This window comes from Mesoplodon mirus (genome assembly GCF_964341445.2).
Source record: "Mesoplodon mirus genome assembly, chromosome: 9".
Taxonomy (NCBI): domain Eukaryota; kingdom Metazoa; phylum Chordata; class Mammalia; order Artiodactyla; family Ziphiidae; genus Mesoplodon; species Mesoplodon mirus.
The window spans coordinates 98,998,222-99,014,888 of record NC_138985.1 but is presented as its reverse complement, the minus strand read 5'-3'; positions in this window follow the sequence as shown (position 1 = coordinate 99,014,888).

Here is a 16,667-nt window from a genome sequence, read left to right as displayed (position 1 = left end):
CGGGCCGTGTGCAGAGACACTGCACCTGGCACTGCAGTCTGGAGACCGAGCAGCGCAGCTGTGCCGCCCGCGAGAGCTCTGCCCTCTCCCCACTGTCGTATCCCTATAAAACAGCCCCGCCCACGGCCTGTCAGGAGAGCATGCGCTCTAGAGCAGGAGCGTGTGCCTCTCCATTCTCTGATCAACAAATAAAACTTCCTCATGCTTCAGAACTGAACTCCATCTCCTTCTACTGGTGCGAGGGACACCAGGCAGGAGGACCCTTGTTGGGGACTGACTCGAAAGGATCAGTAACAAATTTACAGACACACCTGTTTTTTTTTTTTTTTTTTAATTGCAGTACGCGGGCCTCTCACTGTTGCGGCCTCTCCCGTTGCGGAGCACAGGCCCCGGACGCGCAGGCTCAGCAGCCATGGCTCACAGGCCCAGCCGCTCCGCGGCATGTGGGATCTTCCCGGACCGGGGCACGAACCCGTGTCCCCTGCATCGGCAGGCGGACTCTCAACCACTGTGCCACCAGGGAAGCCCCACAGACACATCTTTAACACAAATTTCTGGACAATAAATTATCAACGCATCTCAGATTTCTGAGGCTCCTTCTCATTCATAATCTCACTAATTAATTTCCCTACTTTCCATTCCTATGAAGCAAAATTCTCCTGGCCTTCCCTGGTTACATTCTCTTTTAAGTGATTCTAATTTTTGTCCAGTAATGTCAGAGGCTGTCACTGTCAATAGTCATCAGGAAACAGATGACAAACCAAAATTAGGCAATTTGAGGTGAGTTTAATAAAGGCCCGTTTTCAAAGATACGGGCAAGGTTCAGGGGGAAAAAATGCAATGATGCAGGACCCCAGGGTTATGAGATCAGGCACCGCTTTTAGGACTGGAAAACAAAAAGGACAGGAGTAATAACAGAACTTGGAGAGAGTGTTCTACAGAGGGCCACCTAAGAGGAACTGTGACCTTCAGTAGAGAAGGTCACATGGGGAACTGGCAAGAAGTTCCTCCCAGCCTCTGGATCTCTTGCTGGTGCCTCCCATTGACAAAATCCAACCAGAAACCTTAGGATAAAAAAAGACTGCTGACAGAGTCTACACAGGTCGTTGTCCCAGGATGTTGAATTGGGAAAGAGTGGAGAACGAATCTGGAGCATTAAATGTCATCACTGGTTAACTGAAATCTAAGTCAATTAAATACTTTTCACAGACAGTTCCCAGATCAAGCAAAATTTACTCAGGATCACAGAGAAAGAATTAGCATGTTAAAGAAACAGCATATAGCTTTCAGTTCATACTGCAAAAGGCACTTAATATGTGGGATCAGATTCTCATTCCAGGTAAAATCCTGGGAGGATTTCTGAAATTTTTTCAGGTTAAAAGTTAATCATGACTATGTTCATAAATTTGTCAAACAGCATGACTAACAAACAGGGCATAAGAATCTTTATTAAATACACCTCATTCCTTTGCATCTACAACACAAGCTCAGTGGGTTTCTGAACTGGAATAACAACTCCCTCTCTGTTCCTTTGCTCCTTCCAACCTTGCTCTGTCCCTGCTTCCATTCCAGGTCACTGTTCAGCATACTAATGCCAAGCCTGCTTTTACCCAAAGTGCCTGTTTCGTACGCTGTCATATATATACTGCCAGTTGGATCTCAGCCAGTGGAAGTAAATGAAATGGTTTTCTGTCAGACTGAATACTAATTATGTCTTCATGCTGAAGCTAGGTCTGCATAATGACATCATTTGCAACTAGGCTGAAGGTTGAAGCTCAGCTAGAGTTTGCTCTGATATTTATGGATGTAAGCAAAGTGGGTCTATGCTGTTCAGTCTACCTGTTTTGTGTGGGATTCTTTGCTTGTTTGATAGATTTAGCTTTGAAAATACAAGGTCTTCTCTGGGCTACATTGTGGATTAAGTAAATTTTTCATTGCCTAAGTCAGTTGTCAAGACTTCAAACCCACAACTCAGTTCCCTAGGGAAGACTTTGGTACACTTTTTCTTTTTTTTTTTTTTTTGGTATTGTCAAGAGCCTGAGATCCCCTTCAGGTCACAAGTATATGCTCAGCATGATAAAATATCTGATTTTCTGAGGCAGCATGGTTTACACCTATTGGTAATTCTCAAAACTTTCCCATTTTGCACACTGTCTGCACCTTGACCTCATCAGCCTGTCAGAAATAATAATATCCTTCACCCTTCAAATGATGCTTATGTGTCTTACAGCATTTATTGTGTTCAATTAGCTAAATTACTCGCAAATCCATGTTTTGATGATAATGAGCAGAATCCCTCTGAGGCCCTCATTTTTCTCTTGGCATTTTAAGGTCTTTTTATAGGAGTAACTTTCCTCATGGGAATAAAAAGACAAGGAGCAGCCTAATGTTAAGCAATGTCCACTGGGAAGAAAAGTTTAGGTCAGGAGAAGACCCATGGTGTCCATTCAATTCAATACGTGCATAACAGAGTCCTTTCTAGTTTAAGGCATCTTGCTAGGTATATGATGCCTAGAAAGACTAACATATGTGAATCCTATGTCCCAACATCTTGTAATTATATGGAATCATGGAAAGAGAATCAGGCAGGTTGCTAAGAGTTATCATTTTTAGGTCAATCTGTATTAATAGAGGTGTGTAGCCTTGGCAAACAATTTAACTCTTGCAGCCATTGAATAATGGGAATATAATAGATGATCACAGGTTTATACAGGGTCTAAAATTCTCTTCTCTTCTCAGGCTATAATATGCTTGTATTGAAATAATTCTTTTAAACTCTAAAGAATTTACTGTTATTATACAAACATAATTGCTTCCTATTGCTGTCAGAGAGCAGCCATTATCCCTTAACATCATGACATGTTCTACTGATTTTTAGAGTGGCAGTAAACAGAGTGAGGAACTCAAGACACTGGTGATTTTTAACATAAATATTTGGCCTATGATTTGAAAATCCTTTTTCCCAATGAGTAATCTGTACTGCTCAACCAGCCCACAAATGTCCCTTATATGGCCCATATCTATATTTAACTGAAAGGAAGTTTATGTTTCTTTCCACTTTATTATGTAGAAGCAGGCAAGAAGCACAGTCAAACAAGCAAATGTCAACAAGGTTCAAGGCAATGAAATATAAAGTCTGGGAACTCTGAGGTCAAATCTCCAGACCAGCACCCAGGGCAAATCAGTGACAATCTACCACTGACTCTTTTCCCAAAAATTCCTTTCTTATATTTGCTTTTGCCACTATAGCTACAAGGCATGACTCTAGGTAACCCTCCTGAAATTAAAAAAGCTCTGACCTTTTTAAGTTCATGTTCTGATGCACTCCGGGAAAAAATCATCTTCACTTTTGTAGCTGTGTTGGATAGTAATCCATCATGAGAGTGACCATGAGGAGGTTTTTAATTATACCATGTATACTTGGTTTGGTATAGTAGCTTTTTTCTTAAAATTGGGAGACTGAGATTGACATATATATACTAATATGTATAAAATGGATAACTGGGCCTCCCTGGTGGCGCAGTGGTTGAGAGTCCGCCTGCCAATGCAGGGGATACGGGTTCGTGCCCCGGTCTGGGAGGATCCCATATGCCGCGGAGCGGCTGGGCCCGTGAGCCATGGCCGCTGAGCCTGCGCGTCCGGAGCCTGTGCTCCGCAACGGGAGGGGCCGCAACAGTGAGAGGCCGGCGTACGGAAAAAAAAAAAAAAAAAAAAAAAAAAAATGGATAACTAATAAGAACCTGTTGTATAAAAAAATAAAATAAAATAAAATTATATATATATATACTTCAGAGTTTTAAAACCCCTAGGTTCACTGGATTTCCTGAAAGAGGGGCCAAGATGCTGACCAGAGCTAATAAGCTCCCTGAATCTTGTACAAATATGCTATGTACAGTTGTGTTTTCTTCTGGTGTCCATGCCATAAAAGGAAGTTTTTAGAAATGAAAATATCTTCCAGAGAGAGTTAGCCAACACATAGGAAGCAAGATCAAATGGGCAATGGCTCATTATTAAAGCCTATCTGAAAACATGACTCACCTCCAAATATTTCAAGATCCAACAAATAGAAATAAAAAGGTCAGAGTAAGGAAAATCTTTCTGATCCTTTGTGCTGTCTTATGATGGCATGATCTCTTTGGGAAAACATGTTTCCCTTCCACACTGTTCCAAAAATATTTAAGGTGGTATTCAAGGATGAAGAGAATGTTGGAGAGTTATATGAATTAAGTGTAGACAAGAATATATAGGAGATAGTAGGTTCCTAGTGGTTCCATGATCATATGTCAGGGTGGTGTAGAAGGAACTTACATATAGAAGGTTGAAGTAAATAATTCAGAAGAGTCACTTAATCTTAGTGTTAAAAGTGAGCTAACCTCTGGACCAAATATCTTACCCAAATGCAGAAAATCTTTCTTCAATAATTCTGATACAAGATAATCAATACTGGATTTTGCTGTTTGGTGTTACCCTTTCTGGTCAGTACTTCCTGGGGAAGTACTGTTCTGTTGGAGAGATAACCAATTTTGATAAAGTTCTTTAAACAGAGCTAATATCTAGCTCTCTTTAACTTCTCTTCACTATTCTGAGCTTTACAGCCTCTGGAATGGCCCAGGTGAAGCCTAATCCTTTCTAACATCAGCCCTTCCACGTAACTGGAGGCAGCTATTACGCTCCCATGAATCTTCTCTTGCACAACTATTAAGAACTTGGGATTTGAAGCCAAATAGAGTTGGGTCTGAATCCTGTACTCAAAATACAATAGCAAAAAACAAAACAAAACAAGACCATGATAGCTTTTGTTTTTGGATAAATTACTTAAATGCTCTGAGTCTGTTTCCGCAGTTTTAAATGGGAAAATAATATTTACCTAAACAGGTTATTGTGAACATTAAAAAAAAAAAGGTATAGGGGCTTCCCTGGTTGCGCAGTGGTTAAGAATCTGCCTGCCAATGCAGGGGACACAGGTTCGAGCCCTGGTCCGGGAAGATCCCACATGCCATGGAGCAACTAAGCCCGTGTACCACAACTACTGAGCCTGCTCTCTAGAGCCTGTGAGCCACAACTACTGAGCCCATGTGCCACAACTACTGAAGCCCACACGCCTAGAGCCTGTGCTCCACAACAAGAGAAGCCACTGCAGTGAGAAGCCTGGGTACCGCAATGAAGACCCAACGCAGCCAAAAAAAAAAAAAAAAAAAAGAATAAATAAAATTTAAAAATATATTTTTTAAATGATATAAATTAAGAACATTAAATAAGCATAATCTTGGTGTATAATATATGTTCAATGAAGTTCCTCTCATATCCTCTTCATCTTCAGAATCTGATATTTTCCTTCAGAGGCCTATATTCTAGATTATCATATCACGATCTATTAAGTTCCCTATAATTTTAAATTCTAGAGGGTACCAAATCTTTTTATAGGTGAGAGGTAGATATTTATATCAGTGGTTTTCGACTTTATGTGATTCAACACCTCTTTTTATGGTAAGTAAATATTTTATAATGCTCTCTTTCTATCCTGGAAAAACACTAATAGAAAATTTATCTACAAAAATAATTTCAAAAAATTAATATCCTAATTGCATTGTAAATGAGACATTTTTAAAGTGATATATAATAAAATAATGTGTACTTCAATATGTAAATGCTTTCACAAGACTACAATGGCAGACATAACAGAAAAGAGAGTGTAGCACCTACAGATATATCTCCATAAACGCACCAGTTTCAAATGCAGCTGATACAGGAGCAAATAGTGCAGCTACCAATGACATAATTTTCTGAAATTGTAAACAGCCCCTGGTAAAGTTCTGAATAAAAACCAAAGAACGATCTTCCCTTTGACATATAGTAGTTATACACCTGGAAAATTAATACCCTGCAAAAATACTTTAAGATTTTAAACTATGTGAAATTAGGTTTTAAGCTTAGATGATCATAAATAATTTTTATTTATAATAATATCCTGTAGGATATTTGAAGGTCATAAATGATGTAGGACAATTCCTAGAAGATTTGACCTGTCTCGTGCAGTGTAGTATGTCAGGCATTGCTGGCCGGTAATGCTCACCATACCAAAAGCATTAAGACAATTAAAAAAAACCCACACACACAGATTCCCAAAACACCTCCATTAAGAGTCAGTGTTTGAAGGGTACCAGGTCTATCTGTACTCCTATTCTTTATCTGAGCCATTGTTTCAGGAGCAGCTATGTTATCATTTTGGTGACCTATCTGGCGAGTTGTAAATTTTGAACCAGTGCCACTTCTTTCAGGAATGTCCTTGATTTTACCCCTTAAAATAAGCTGTGTCTGTCATACTGAGGTAATTTACATTAAAACCAAATTCTGTATCTGCCACTTATTTTTGCTAAATTTCATTTTCTTTGTTTATCTTTTCAGTCTATCATTTTGGATCTTGATTCTGACATATTATATTATCTCTCCCTGGTTTTCATCACCTGAAAATCAGATAAGTATTTTTCAACTGTCTTTATCCAAGTTGCTACTGAAAATGAGAAATCTGACATAACGAATGACAGTACTTTATGGAACTTGACTAGAAATTTTCCTCTGTGTTGACAGAGCTCATTAAACACACCCTTTTATTAATAAGTATATAACTAAAAGGGATCCATGAGACATATTGTCAATAGGCTTGCTAAATCTAAGATAAATTACGACTACAGTATTTCTCTTCCATGTGAAATTAGTAATATTACTAATATTACTCTCCACTTCTAATTTTAGGGCAAAATGCATACTCAGTGAGCCTTAAGTGGTAACAATGCACCTTTCTAAATCATCGCACATGGCTGAGTTTAACAGTAAGAATTCTGACATAAATATACACAATTTTAAAACATTACTGTATTAGTTTAGTTGCTCTAACAGCTAGACTCAAATCCCAGCTGTGTAACGCAACAGAAGTACATTTTTTACTCAAACTTCAGTCTGAGGTAGGATGGAAGAGTTCTACTTCACTTCTGATTCAGGCAGCCAAATTAACCTAGGTCATCTTCAATACATACGTCCCAAGCTCACCCTGAATATCAACAAACAACCAATAAAGCAAGGGAAAAGAGAGCAGAAAGTCATGTAGAAAGTTTTCATGCATTAGGTCAGAAAGTGGCATGTATCACTTCCGTCCACATTTTACTAGCTAGAACTCACCTGGTCACACCTAAGTTTAAGGAAGCCTAGAAAATATAATCTTGCTGTCTGCCTAGAAGAAAAGGAAATGAATTTTGGTAAACTAGTAGCTGTCTCTGCCAATATCATTCTTAGAACTGTACTAGGTTTCCTGCTCTGAGCCCCCATGCCTCAGGTGTCCCCACATTTTGGAATGCCTTCCTGAAAATATTCTAAGTCATCCTCCTGTGCCTGGAACTGGCCAGGGGCAGCAGGGTTCTCTAGGCAGTGCATTCTAGAGCCCAGACCTGGTGCCATGTGTGTCTCTTTCACTGGAAGCATCAATCTCAAAAATTTCTAAGTCCCATTCCAGCAGCTGGACCTGCCAAGGCTAATAGTGCTTTCCAGGTGTGGTGTCCTGTGTGCATACCTGAAGCTATGTGGGCTGCAGTTTCTGCTTCTGTACTTCAGGGTATTCTTTGACTCTCTACCCTGATTGTGGGGTTAACTGGATGTTCCAATGAGATAGTGCTGACACACTGGTTTAGGATAACTTTTATCCAAGTCAGAATGCAGGACAAGCTCAGAACTCAGGGCTACTAATGGTCTACTGTCAGCCCTTGAAAATGGGTCCCGTGTGTAGGCCCCTGAATGGATTCTCACCCCTCTGTGTTGGACCTCCTCTTTATATAGTACTGAGGGCAGCATGGATGCCAGCAGCCAATAACTACTCTTGGGAGCCCCACCATCGATACCCAAAGAGGTCATCCACCTTCTTCACAGATTTTACACCATGTTCCAGGCAATCCATCAGGAGTGGCTGCACCTAATTCCCTCGAAGGTGATGAGACCTTTACTCCACAATGCCATAGGGACCCTCTGATTAATGCCCTCTGGCCTCTAATCAATGTGGTGAGGTTGTGCTCTTCTGAGTCAGGCTTAAGCCGTGCTGGATGACAGATGAATATTCCTGGCATGAATGGAATTATTCTTCTTGCTTTGAACAGTGGATCCTTGCCTCTGTTCTCCACTGGTGGCAGTGTTTTAGAAGGCAGGGGTATGGGTGACACTGAATAAGACCACATTCTAGGAATGTAGTGATTATAGCCTAAAGTGTTCAAGAGAGGATATAGTTGGAGATGTGTTGTTTTATATTTCAAACAATAAATTTAACGTGACCAAAAAATGGATTATTGTTTATATTTTCCTTTATACTCTGGATAATATTTGCCTTTGTGTTCATCATCAGTGAAATGTAGTAATAGCTTTTGAATCATTAGAAACCAATATTCATGGGCTGCACAATGGAAGATGCAGTACCATGGGTAATGATGCAATCAGCATTAAATAAATGGCCTTAGGGAACTGCAGAAGCAACAAGATCCATATTGTTTCTATGCAAACAGAATTCTAAAAGCCATGGTATTGTGAGTATTAACAGCATTACTACCCTTTTCTCTCAGTGGGAGATATGAAATTAGCCAGGAACGATGCATTTGACAATGGACTGCATTGACCCATAGATCAATTTGGGGAGTATTTTCATCTGAACAATTTTAATTCTTCAGATCTGTGACTATGGCATGTTTTTCTACTTATGTAGATCTATAATTTCTTTCAATGATGTTTTTAGTTTTCACTGCATGCTTTGTTTCTTAAGTATTTTGGTTTTTGATGCTCTTTAAATGGAATTGCTTTCTAATTTGATTGTTCATTGCTGGTGTACAGAAATACAACTGATATTTGTGTATTGATTTTGTGCCCTGCACTCTTGCTGGACTTGCTTATTATATGTTTAGTATATGATAGTACTTGTTTCCAGTGTTGAGCAGGCAGTTTGTAACTCTGCCTTATGAGACTTTTTGCCAGTGTTCTCGTTCTTATATGGAGGAAAAGGGTTTTCAGAATACCTTACTCCACCAATCTGGAAGTGAGATATCCACATGCACAGTGCTTAGAAAGAATCCAGAGACACACAAAAATGCATACTATGTGAGCTCATTTATGTAATGTTCAAAGTCAGGCTTAAGTAATTATGGTATTAGAAGTAAGGATAATGATTTATCCTTTGGGGAAGCACCAGGAAGACTGCACAAGGAGGGTTTCTCTGGTGCTTGTTATGTTCAATAATCTGGATGCTGGTTACTCAGGTATGTTCAATTACAATATTCATTATCTGTATATGTATGATTTGGGTATTTCTCTGTATGTATATTACACTTCAATATGCATGACCAAGAGATTAGGGATATGTTTTTATGTGTTAGTGGGATAGGCAAGAGTCCTATAGATAGCTTCAGTGATATTTGAGAATGTTCTAGTGCTGAAGTTGTTAGGTTGTTCATGCATGTTCTTTTAATAATGCATCAAATTATACATGCATGTAATAAAGATTCTTTCATGTGCATCCAATATTACACCATAAAATTTATTTAAAATACTATCAGCATTGTCCAATAGTCTTTAATAGACTTTGAGGTTTAAATACGGCATAGTTTTCCACCCTTTATTTGGGTATTTAGAGTACTTCCAATATTTTATTTTATGATGTTGCAATTAGCATGCATATAAATAAATTTTGAGTATACATCTGATGTTTCCTTAGGATATACTCCAAAAGTAGACTTAAGGGGTCAAAGTATATAAACATTTTAAATACTCATAAAATCAGACTGTACATAAAAATACATAAAATCAGATTGCTGGGAACGTTTTACAGATTAACTCTCCACTCTCCTCAGAAACACATGAGTGATATCACTTTTCTGCCTCCTATCAAACACTGGGATGAACACATACTTAAAAAATATTAATATACTTATATAATAATATTTATATATTTATTAAATATAATTGCAAGCTTTCAGTATGTTAAAGGAAGCATGTTATTTCATTTTATTGTGTATTTCTATGAGTAGCAGTTGTGTTGAATATTTTTCTATTTGTTTTATTTTTTATTAACTTTTTTTCTGAACTTATTTTTATTTATATATCAGTGTTCCTATTATTCTTATTGATTTGTGAGCATTTCTGAACATTTCTAATTCTGTTTTCTAAAGTCTATGGTCCATATTTGAGTAAGCCTGATATTTAATTTTCTTTGATATTTTAACCTCAAATATTGTTTGAGCACATTTGCTAAGGTTTTGGCCATTTCCATTGCACCAAGCATCTTTTCACTGATGTTCAGAATGATGTACAGAATAGTTTTTCTCATGACTTCCTTTCCTTTCTTAAAATAAAAATTTCAGGCTCAATACCATGAAAGGTAATGGAGTGCTCACAGAGTTCTGTCTGTTGTGCCCCTTTCTGGGCTCTTTGCCTTTGAGGAAGATGCCAAGGGATGAAAACAGAACTTTATGTGCTCCTGCAGCCCTCCTCCCCTCCTCAACAGTTATAGTATCAACATTCAAATCTGTATCAGAGATCATCAGAAGTAATCCCATCAAGACCTTTGTCCCTGTTTCTGTCAGTCACCATTGAAAATACAGGCTCCCCAGGTTCTCTCTCATCACGTGATTATGTTGCCTATATTGTTTATTAAGTCCCTGGATTGACCCAATCTCATATTCCACCCCAAATCCCAAACTGAGTCACTGTGCCCTCTGGACCACATGGTCATTCAATTGAAAAATCTCATGTATCCTCAACCTCTTCTGTGAACATCCTCCAAATGCAGTGGCCGCTGGGAATATTTCTCTCCATGCAATTCTTTCAAGGGGTGCATACAGATCACTGCTCTTCATTTCTCCTTAAAACTCACTCCTTTTTATAGGTCTCTACAGAAATTCATCACCTCAATCTTTGAAGATATAGTACATGGATCACCGTATCTATCCCCACCCCTCTCTAAAAACTTCTTCATAAATATCGATGCTTTTAATATACAGATTGATGATCATTCCAATACCTCAGCCTCTCCAATCATTGAACTCCTCTCCTGCAATGACCTTTGCCTTCAACCAACCCCCACCACCAATTCCTGTGGTTGAATTGCCTTGACGTTGGCATGACCACTTACAGCATACTCTCTATTACCCAAATATCAAGCATCACCTTCCCCACTCACCACCTCCCACCTTTGCAGCTTACTCTTCCTGGCTCTCTCCTTCACCCTGCTGGTATCATCCTGGCTTTCCCAGGTTAAATTTCAGTTCTGCCACCACAATCACACCCTGCATTCACTCTCAACTCTCATTTTCCTCTCTCCCCACTGAACGTGTATGGAAAATCCCCAATCTTGGTTCTAATGAACTCTTTACCTGCTTTTTTTTTTCCAGCTCCTGAGTGGCTAAGTCAGGCAGAAGAGACACAATCAATCTCATTTTAAAATCGTGATCACTAATACCAAGTGGGACCAAGAGGTCACCCGCAATTCTGCAATATTTCCTCAAGCCATTCAGTTTTTTACTCCTCTGGATAACGGTTTTCTACTTTTCCTTTTGTCCTCAAGCCTTTAACCCCTTATAGTGAACTTCCTCATAATTAATCAAGTTATTTTAATTTCACAGAGAATACAGAAACAATCAGAAAGTAATATCTTCAACATCTTCCAACCTGTACCTGATCCCATATAGTCTGTCTTCCACCCAACACAATAAATGAATTCTCCATAATCCTATCCAAGAAATTCCTCCTTTTCTTTACTGGATACCATTATCTCTTCCTTACACAAGGGCATTCTCCTGAATTTGTGCCTTTCTCTCCTACATCATCTACTTTTACCTCTGAATCATTCCTAAAATACATGAGTATGCTAAAATATGACCCATGTTAAAAAAGCAAACCAAAAAACTCTTTTGTCTCCACATTGCACTCCAGGTATCACCCCATTTCTTAGGGCTGGATGGGATGAAGAGATTGGGGAAGGGGTGATAGCTAAAAAAGTATGGAGCTTCTCTCTGAGGTGATGAAATATTTTAACATGTATCTGTGAATATAATAAAAGGTGAAGGTTGCATATAACTGTAAATATAATAAAAACCATTAAATTGTTCACTTTAAATAGACGAATTGTATGGTATGTGAATATCTCAATACAGTTGTTAATAAAAAGCAAATAAAACAACTCCAATGAGATACCACTCCGCACCCACTAGAATGGCTATAATCAAAAAGATATACAAAAACAAGTGTTGAGACTATGTGGAGAAAATGAAACCCTCTTAACATTGCTTGTAGGAGTCTAAAATGCTGTAGGTTTGCAAAACATTTTAGCAGTTCCTCAATAAATTAAACACTGACTTACTACATAATCCAGCAGTTCAACTCCCAGGTGCATCCAAGAGAATCAAAACATACTTCCATACAAAAATGTGTTCACAAATGTTCATACCAGCATTATTCAGGGTAACCAAAAAGTGGAGTCAACCCAATGTCCATCTTCTAATCAATGAATAAACAAAATGTGGTATACACATGCAGTTAAAAATTATTGAGTACTAAAAAGAAATGGAACACTGATAAATGCCAGAACATGGATGAAACCAGGAAACATTATGCTTAGTGAAAAAATTACAGTCACAGAGACCACAAATTATATAATTACTTTTGTATAAAATGTCCAGAATAGGCAACTTTGTAGAAAGTAAATTAGTGTTTGCTTTGAGTGGGTTTAGAATGGAGAACACAGAGTGAATGAAAATGTGTACAGGGTTTCTTTTGAGAGATAAAAATGTAAAATTAGATTGTAGTGATGACTGCACAGCTCTGTGAATATACTCAAAACCATTGATTTGTATATTTCAATGGCTGAATTATTTAGTATATGAAATACATGAGCAGTTTAAAAAAAACAGAATCAGAGAATATGTATTTTTTTAAAGTGCACACTTCCCATGCTTAGTTCATCTTGAAGACTCTATTCCTTCAAATCATATCTTAGGTGTTGGGCTTGAAAATTAAAAATGGGGCAGAAATTATTAAAAGTACATTCACAAAAGAAAGAGAGAGAGAGAATGGGAGGACATAGAGAGGAGATAGTAAATCATTAGACAATTATTTTGAAGGGTTCTCATTTGGACTGTGTTGACTCTGCAGCTCAGCAAGGGGAGTAGTTCCATGTTAACAATATTAAGTCTTTAAATTCATGAACATGAGAATTTTCCCCTTTATTTTTAGATCATCTTTAATTTCTCTCAACAATGTTATCTAGTTTTCATAATACAAGTTTTGTACTTTTTTGTTAAATTTATTCTTAAGTATTTTATTATTTTTCCTGCTACTGTAAATGGAATAGTTTTATTAATTTCATTTTCAGATTGTTCATTAAAGTGTATAGAATACAATTGATTTTGTACATTGATTTTGAATCCTATAACCTTGCTCAGTTAGCTTACTAGGTCTCATAGATTTTCTATGTTAAAGATCATACATTCTTCAAATAAATAGCTTTACTTCTTCCTTTCCATTTTGGATACGTTTAATTTCATTTTCTTTCCTAATTACGCTGTACAGAACTCCCAGTACAATGAAGTAGAGAGAGCAGGAACTCTTGTCTTGTTTATAGTCTTTGGAGAAAAGCATCCAAGCAACAATAAGTATAATGTTAGTTATGGGTTTTTTATAACATTGATCAAGTTAAACAAGTTCCCTTCAATTTCTAGTTTTTCTAGTGTTTTTATCTTGAAATGTGTTGGATTTTTTCAAATGCATTTCTCTTTCGGTTGAAATGATCATGTGCTTTTTGTTTTTTTCTCTTAATATAATGAATCACATTGACTTGCTTTTATATTATGAGTCAACCTTGGAACAACAGCAGAATATATATGGAACAGGTGTTAGTCTGTAAAATAAGCCGCAATGAATTTAAAAGGCTAGATAAAACCGTAATTCAAAAAGAATCATGTACCACAATGTTCATTGCAGCTCTATTCACAATAGCCAGGACGGGGAAGCAACCTAAGTGTCCATCAACAGATGAATGAATAAAGAAGATGTGGCACATATATACAATGGACTATTACTCAGCCATAAAAAGAAACGAAATTGAGTTACTTGTAGTGAGGTGGATGGACCTAGAGTCTATCATACAGAGTGAAGTAAGTCAGAAAGAGAAAAAGAAATACAGTATGCTAACACATATATATGGAAACTAAAAAAAAAAAAAGGTTCTGAAGAACCAAGGGGCAGGACAGGAATAAAGATGCAGACGTAGAGAATGGACTTGAGAACATGGGGAGGGGAAAGGGTAAGTTGGGACGAAGTGAGTGAGTGGCATGGACATATATACACTACCAAGTGTAAAACAGATGGCTAGTGGGAAGCAGCCGCATAGCACAGGGAGATCAGCTCCGTGCTTTGTGACCACCTAGAGGGGTGGGATAGGGAGAGTGGGAGGGAGACACAAGAGGGAGGAGATATGGGGATATCTGTATATGTATAGCTGATTCACTTTGTTATAAAGCAGAAACTAACACACCATTGTAAAGCAATTATACTCCAATAAAGATGTTTAAAAAAATACCAAGTATCTTCTCTGACCACATGGAATGAAATTAAAAATAAATAACAAAATAAATTAGAAATTCACAAATACATTGAAATTAAACAACACATTCCTAAATGCTCAATGGACCAAAGAAGAAATCACATGGGAAATTATAAAATACTTTGAGATTAACACAAATATAAAAACTTTAGGAATGTAATGCTTAGAGGCAAATTTGTATCTGTAAATCCCTCCCTCTTGGACCTCCTTCCCACCCCCCTCCATTCCCACCCATCTAGGTCATCACAGAGCAACAAGCTGAGCTCCCTGTGCTATGCAACGTGTTCCAACTAGCTATCTATTTTACACATGGTAGTGTATTTATGTCAATCCTAATCTCCTAAGTCATCCCACCCTCTCCTCCCTCTCCATGTCCACATGTGCATTCCCTAAGTCTGCATCTCTATTCCTGTCCTGCAAACAGGTTCATCTGTACCATTTTTCTAGATTCCACATATATACGTTAATATACGATGTTTATTTTTCTCTTTCTGACTTACTTCACTCTGTATGACAGACTCTAGGTCTGTCCACATCTCTACAAATGACCCAATTCATTCCTTTTTTATGGCTGAGTAATATTCCATTGTATATATGTACCACATCTTCTTTATCCATTCATCTGTCAATGAATGGATAAAATCTTCCATGTCCTGGCTATTGTAAATAGTGCTACAATGAATATTGGGGTCCATGTGTCTTTTTGAATTATGTTTTTTTCAGGATACATGCCCAGTAGTGGGATTGCTGGGTCATACAGTAGTTCTATTTTTAGTTTTTTAACGAACCTCCGTACTGTTCTCCATAGTGGCTGTATCAATTTACATTCCCACCAACAATGCAAGAGGGTTTCCTTTTCTCCACACCCTCTTCAGCATTTATTGTTTGTAGATTTTAATTTATTTATTTATTTATTTATTTATTTATTTATTTATTTATGGCTGTATTGGGTCTTCACTGCTGCATGCAGGCTTTCTCTAGTTGCAGCGAGTAGGGGCTACACTTCGTTATGGTGTGTGGGCTTCTCACTGTGGTGGCTTCTCTTGTTGCAGAGCACGGGCTCTAGGCACGTGGGCTTCAGTAGCTGTGGCACATGGGCTCAGTAGTTGTGGCTCATGGGCTCTAGAGCATAGGCTCAGCCATTGTAGCGCAAGGGCTTAGTTGCTCCATGGCATGTGGGGTCTTCCCAGACCAGGGGTTGAAGCAGTGTCCCCTATATTGGCAGGCAGATTCTTAACCACTGCGCCACCAGGGAAGTCCCTATTGTTTGTAGATTTTTTGATGATGGCCATTCTGACTGGTGTGATGTGATACCTCATTGTAGTTTTGATTTGCATTTCTCCAATAATTAGTGGTGTTGAGCATCTTTTCATGTGTTTCATGTGTTTTCATGTCACAGCAGTGAGAGGCCCGTGTACTGCAATCAATCAATCAATAAATAAATATACATATTGATTACACTCTGCTTCCAATTCTCCTTCTAGTCATTCCTCAACTTATGTCTTCTTTGGAGAAATGTCTATTTAGGCCTTCTGCCCATCTTTTGACTGTGCTGTTTGTTTTTTTGATATGGAGCTGCACGAGCTGCTTGTATATTTTGGAGATTAATCTTCTGTCAGTTTCTTCATTTGCAAATATTTTCTCCCATTCTGAGGGTTGTCTTTTCACCTTGCTTATGGTTTCCTTTGCTGTGCAAAAGCTTTTAAGTTTAATTATGAGCCATTTGTTTATTTTTGTTTTTATTTTCATTACGCTAGGAGGTGGGTCAAAGAAGATCTTCCTGTGATTTATGTCAAAGAGTGTTTTTCCTATGTTTTCCTCTACTCAGTAGTGAAAAGCTGAAACCATTTCAGCTAAGATCAGGAACAAGACAAGGATGTCCACTCTTTCCACTATTATTCAACATAGTTTTGGAAGTCCTAGCCACAGCAGTCAGAGGAGAAAAAGAAATAAAAGGAATACAAATTGGAAAAGAAGTAAACTGTCACTGCAGATGACATGATACTATACATAGAAAATCCTAAAGATGCCACCAGAAAACTAC